We start from the raw sequence: 6,305 nt of genomic DNA on the forward strand, positions 1-6,305 counted from the left end.
AAACAGGACTGCCTTCATCTAGGAACATTTGGTCTTGTTAGGTGGGATCCCTGCTCTGGGAGCCTGGCAGTAGCCATGCTGCTCTCCATGGGTACAAACAAGGCATGGCAATTAAAAACACCACCCTCCTTCCCCTTTCCATGCCAGTCACCTCCATCCCTTCGTTTTGGGTAGCAATGTGCTGTTCATAGACTACATATCTTTTCTTCCTTTCTGCAGGATGAAATAAAAGGGGGAAATTCAGACAAACCTCAGGTTGCTGCAAGTGATTCAGCCTTTTAATAGAAAGTTCAAGAGGAAATCTCTGCTCCACCTTGGCCCTGCAGTCCCTAAGGAAAGGCAATTCCACACCACCGCTGGGGGTGTGACTGCAGCCACAAAAGCAGCAGAGGTCTGGGTCTGGAACTGTCAGGAGGTCACTGCTGGGAGGTGACTGTAGCCCTAAGATGCTGCAGTTTATATTCTTGCTCCATTAACTCTGACAACAGACTTTAGAGACCAGAGTTTTCTCAACCTGGTTTATAAATCATACTGGCAAAAATGCACTGGGATTTACTTGTGCATAGCAGGGAGCTCTGCAAGTAAAATTAACCCTTTGAATGAGAACTGAGGTGAGTGTGACACAGATGCCTGTCACCTATGCAGTGCTCAAATTTTGGGCTGGGTTTGTGGAAGCCCAAGAGTGGGTACTGCACACCTTGAGCTTCATATTAATCTTTTCCCCAGACAGCTGAGAAGTGGGATGAGACCAGCCCCATCCTGTTACAGGCACATCAATGCTGGACCATCCACTTTGCTTCCCAGAAACCAATGATGTGCAACAGCTTCCAAGCCTCAGGCTGGGCTTACACCAACCTGCTCTGAGTGGTGGAGCTTAATTGTTTTTGTATCCAAAGATTTCCTCTGCCCTTGGAAAGATCTGCTTTCTAGAAAACCTCTTCAGTTTTTTGTAAAAAATATGAGCCTTTAAAAATAGATCAACTGGTCACCCAGGAAGAGACCCACTTGAAATAATGAACTGTTTTTCAAAACCTTGAATGTCTGAAAACCTAAATATCTGAAAGGCTGCTACCTTCTGCATAACCCAGGCAATCCTACCAGGTGTATGAGCTCAAAGCTGTGCCTGTGCAGTCTCTGGTGCACACAATCCTTGTGTGGCACTGTGTGACAGTGTCACACTGGCTCTGCAAGAGTGAACTGGGTCACCTCCTCACTCATGCATCAGCAGCAAAACTGGGAGCTCAGTGCTGGTGGCAGGAGCCACCATCATCAGCAGTGATGAATGGCAGGGGGGGATTTTCATCTCTTTGATTAATTTTGCTGGGCTGACAGTTAGAAAGATCACATCTTGGCTCCTGTGCCAGGAGATTTGAGTAAGGGAGTCCTTGGGAGGTCCGGATGAACTAACTTTACTTCTGCAATCCTAAAATCTTGAGCCCTCACAGCCCCTGCAGGCCTGAGGGTGGGAAGTGCTGGTGGGTTTGGGGGAGCAACACTTGTGTTGTCAGGCTGGGAAGAGAAACAATGTTGGGTCCAAAGTCATTGCATTTGTGAAGGAAACACTGAGACAGGAAAAATCCATTTTGCTTACAGGAAGAATATCCCTTCCTTCTGTGATGTTTGGAAAATAAAGGCAGGATGAATCTGAGCTCTGTTTTGTTTGTTATTTACTGATTTGAGAGGTGGAGGTTTGCAATCCAGGGGCTGTTGTGCCTGTTTTGTGGCTGGGGAGGAGGGAGTTGGACTGCAGCAGCTGGAGAGTGTCATGAGTGCCACAGGGATATGAACCTTCCTGGACAGAGGCTCAGGGGGAGAGTTTTAAACAGCTGGAGATTTTCCTTTGCTCATCACCTCTTCCTTTCTGCCATGGTTCATTCTCCTCACCTCTCCCCCAACACTGCTTGTTGTCTACTCTGTCCTCAGTGGCCTGGGTCACCTATAGAGGGCAATTCCTTGCTTTTCCTTCTGCCAAAATCAGTTATTCCTCACTCAGCTGATTCCTCTCTCACCCTCATGCCCTCCTGTGCAACCACAATAAGGATCTGGGCCCCTCCTCTTGAGATAGTTACCTACATTCTGTCTGAACATTTTTTTATTAGGGCAATGCAAATCTAATGTTGCTTCACTGCTCAAGAGAAACTCGTTCCTGCCTCCCCTTACAGCACTGTGATCTACTTCCTCATGCTCCAAGGGCATAATATATGATATTTCAGCTGGGACCATGAACTCAACAGAAGAAGGGACTTCCAGCAGTTCCAAAAACACAGAATATTTTTCTCCCCTTTACTGTTACAGGCAGTGTAGCATGATAAACAAAAGAATGGAATATGCTGATTTTTTTCCCCAGTCCCATGGGACACTATAGTCTCCTTGTGGGTCTTCAGATACTGAGTGATCTTGCACTTAATCTACTATTAGACTGTGGAGTCCCAGGCATGAATCCTAAAGAGGGCAGCAGAATCAAACCCAGACCTTTGCCCATGGCCAGCTGAAGCAGTGCTGGTGCTGCTGAAGCAATGCTGGTGCTGCTAATTGAGTGTGTTTTATGTACAGGAGCAGTTCAGCACACACCCCCAGAACATGCTGCACATCGTTTGGTGAAATACAAACCGACTGGGACAATTTACAATGGTGATTTTTCCACTGACGGGTAAATTAATGCTCTCTATTATAGGCATTTAATCAATGCCAGCTCCCTAAGTCTCTAAACAGGCCACCAAGATAGAAGATTGATTGGTCTGGATGCATCATATATAAAACAGGGATACTTCATAAGAGCATAAATGACGTGTTTGTTTCCCAAAGCCACAAAGACAGCTCTGTGGGGAGGAGTGTTGACAGACACTTGCTGAGACACAGTGAAGGGACAAGACCTGGGTTTAATTTGGGGGTTTTGTCTTTGTTTTGTCTTGAGTTTTTTCAAGGCTGAAATTACCTAGAGATGGGGAGGAAGATCCTTCCAGCTCTGCACATGGGCAAGGCTATTTGCCAGGAAGGGATCCTGGTGATCCCTGCACTGGGTTATGGAGATGCTGCTCCCAGATGCTGCTGGCCTTTGCAGCAAAATTTGCAGTTAATCACAGAGCACTGGAATTTGGCTTCATATTTACACAAACGGCCAAAACTTCAGAGGAATTGGTCCCCCACCACATCCCCTTTTTAATGTTATTTTTCATTTTATTCAGAGCAATATAATGATTTTCTTCTTAGCTCAGCCAGGAGGCTTAGCCTCATTTCCAAACTGTGGTTTGGATACCCAGGGGTGTGGAAAGGATGTTGCTGGGACCATGGGAATCCAGGGTCTGTCTGAGTGTGTCAGTGCTCTTAACTGGGACAAATCTAAATAAAATACATGGAAACAGGTCTCCCTGAAAGATGTATAAAAAGTCTGATTGTATCTCACATGAGAAATGGGTTAAAGCACACAGAGGGTCAGTTTGCATTACTTCTAACCTTTGCAAAGTCATCAAGCTGAAGTACTAAGCGCTGATTTGATTTGGAAACTGAGACTCATCATCCTAAATCAATGGGATAAAATATACCTTTTATTAGTATGGCTAAACACCCCCCCTAGCTGCATAAGTTAAAGGGGAACATATAAAGTGATGGTCACTGTCAGGATCCTGAACCCCAAGTGCCTGTAAAAGCCAGTGAGGCCAGGGAGAACTCAGACACTTAAGCCTTAATCGTGCTTAAAATGGGATTTAAGTGTCCATGTGCCTTAGAATTACATTTCCTTTGACTTCTGTCAGGTCTGTGAGACTGTGATTAGAAAATCAGTCTAACTTCACAGCTGGAAAGATTGACACCATATTCCTCCCAAGTGGATGGCCAGGGCCACTCTCAGTCTGTGATGGAAAGACAGAGAGCTCAATAAATAAAACCTGGCATATTGAAACTTAATGACTTTCCTTCCACAGAGTATTTTGTGTATACCACTAAAAAAAGCATAAAACAGGAGTTTGTGGTAATGTTGGGGTAGCAGTAGTATCCTTTTAATACATTCTGACTCATTGTGCAGTGCTCCAGAGTTCAGTCCAGGGATCAGCACAGGTTTTTACCCTTAGTCCTAAGAAGTTCTGCTTTGTGAGCTGGTTTATCTTCTCAATAAGACACACAAGGGTATCATTTAATGCCCAGTAAATTCATACTTCCCACATTCAGTGGCACATGGCCTTTGGGCTCCCGGTTAAGAACTCACAAGCATGAGGTGCTGTGCTGTAACTCACGCTCTTTCACAGCTCCTGGATTAATTGCAAGGCACTAAAAATGTGAAATAACAAAAATAATTACTGTAATAAACTAATGGAGTGAAATACGTTTTGGTGAAATTAAAAAAGTCCAGGCTGAGAAAGCCAAACATTAACCTGTGTGGGGGGGACTAATTACAGTGTGAGGTATGTGATGTTAATGATTTCTGCTGTACAGTTCTGCTTCTGAGGTCAGATCTTAATTGTATGAGGAATACACCCTTATGTTTGCATAACACTTCCAACAGATTTATCTGTGAAATCTGAAATCCCCCACTACTGTGGGACATTAGCCCAGTTGGATTGGACTGCATTACTCCCTTCTATCTCAGGATATTCTAAAATTTTAGGATTTTAGGATTCAGTTTACAGCGAGCCAGACACAGAAAACAGCATAGACTACATGCAAGCTGTTGTGTGGGGAGAGGATCCAGTGGAAGGCAACAAAGATGATGGACTGGATCATTTCTCTTACAAGGAGAGAGCTGGACCTGCTCAGTCTCAAGAGGAGATGACTGAGAGGGGACCTCATCAATGTTTATCAGTATCTTAAGGGGGATGTCAGATGTTGGAGCAGGCTCTGCTCTGTGGTGCCCAGCAACAGGGCAAGAGGCAATGGGCAGAAACTGATGCACAGGAACTCCCACCTGAATATGAGGAAGAATTTTCCTATGCAGGTGACTGTGGATGGGAACAGACTGCCCAAAGAGGGTTTGGAGTCTCCTTCACTGGAGACATGCCAGAACTGTCTGGATGCAATCCTGTGCCATGTGCTCTGGGACAACCCTGCTTGAGACAAAGGATGGACCAGATGACCTCCTGTAGTCCACTCCAACCTGATCCTGTGATTCTGCATCACCACCCCAATACTCTAGCTGTCTCATCCTCTTCTGTTGTGTTCTTGAAGCGAGCCATGTGCTGTGAGACCTTTGGAACTGAGCTCTGCAGTGATAGTGACCATGGGACCCATTCCCTAAGTGACTTGTAGCACGTGTTGCAAGTGTCATCACTGCCACTGTAAGGCACAGGAGGGGGTCCATGCAGAAAACCACATCATCCATCCTGCAAGGACCTTCTCCTGTAGCAGCCACGTGGAGCTTGTGAGTTGGCCAGGGCTGCCATTGCTATAACATGAATGGGAAATATTCAGGTTTGTTGGAGATAGTGATAATTTCTATATGAGAATGATTTCTATATGAGAATCACGCAATGTAGTTTCCTTCTATCTTTTAGTTCTTTGTTTTTTGAAGGAGACACCTATGTGAGTTGTTTTGTTCTGCACCTCATACCCCTGCAAAGGCTGGAGAGTTGGCAGAAGGAGGAAATGGGAAATATGCCAGTGTATGTAAAGATGGCATGGACACCCAGGCACCTGAAATACTTTTGTTTGGTTTTGTTTGTTTGTTTTTTGTCTGTGAAAAACAGGCTTTAATACAACAGTCTCACGCATTTGACTTCTAAAATCAGTGTTTAGACTTCTGAAATTGGCACCTGTTGAAGCAACAAAATAGCACACTTGCTGTCTCTTATGCATCAATTGGATGTCTTACAAATGTCACAAGGACAGCAGTTTTCATGGATAATGCAGTCAGGCAGAGTCAGATTTGCCTTGTTGACAGGAGCTAATGTGTTTGGGGAAACAAAGCCACCAGTTGACAGGGCACTGGCAATCTCCATCCAAGAGGTGTGTCCTGAAGAAACAAAAATTGGATCTGTAACATGCAAATTCCATTTTTAAAACCGCACTTAGAAGTTCCTGTGGCATCAACCTGTTGTTAAAATTGCATTTGGAGCAATATTCTTCAGTAAACAACCCAAAATTTATAGCACTGTGGAAATAGGCAGCTGTACAGAACTGTGGCCTGGACTGGCAAAACACCAGGAGCAGAAATAGTCCCATTGTCTGTCCATCTGATAGACCCACTGCAACTTTGCTTGGTAATTTTTAATACTGCTCTTCATGGATATTAGACATTTTTCCTTAGGATTTTTGTGTTTTAAAGTGTCACACATGATTGCAGTTGTCAGGGCCCAGTTCATCCACCACAGAAGGAA

Source organism: Zosterops lateralis (assembly GCF_965231275.1).
Source record: "Zosterops lateralis genome assembly, chromosome: 6".
Classification (NCBI taxonomy): domain Eukaryota; kingdom Metazoa; phylum Chordata; class Aves; order Passeriformes; family Zosteropidae; genus Zosterops; species Zosterops lateralis.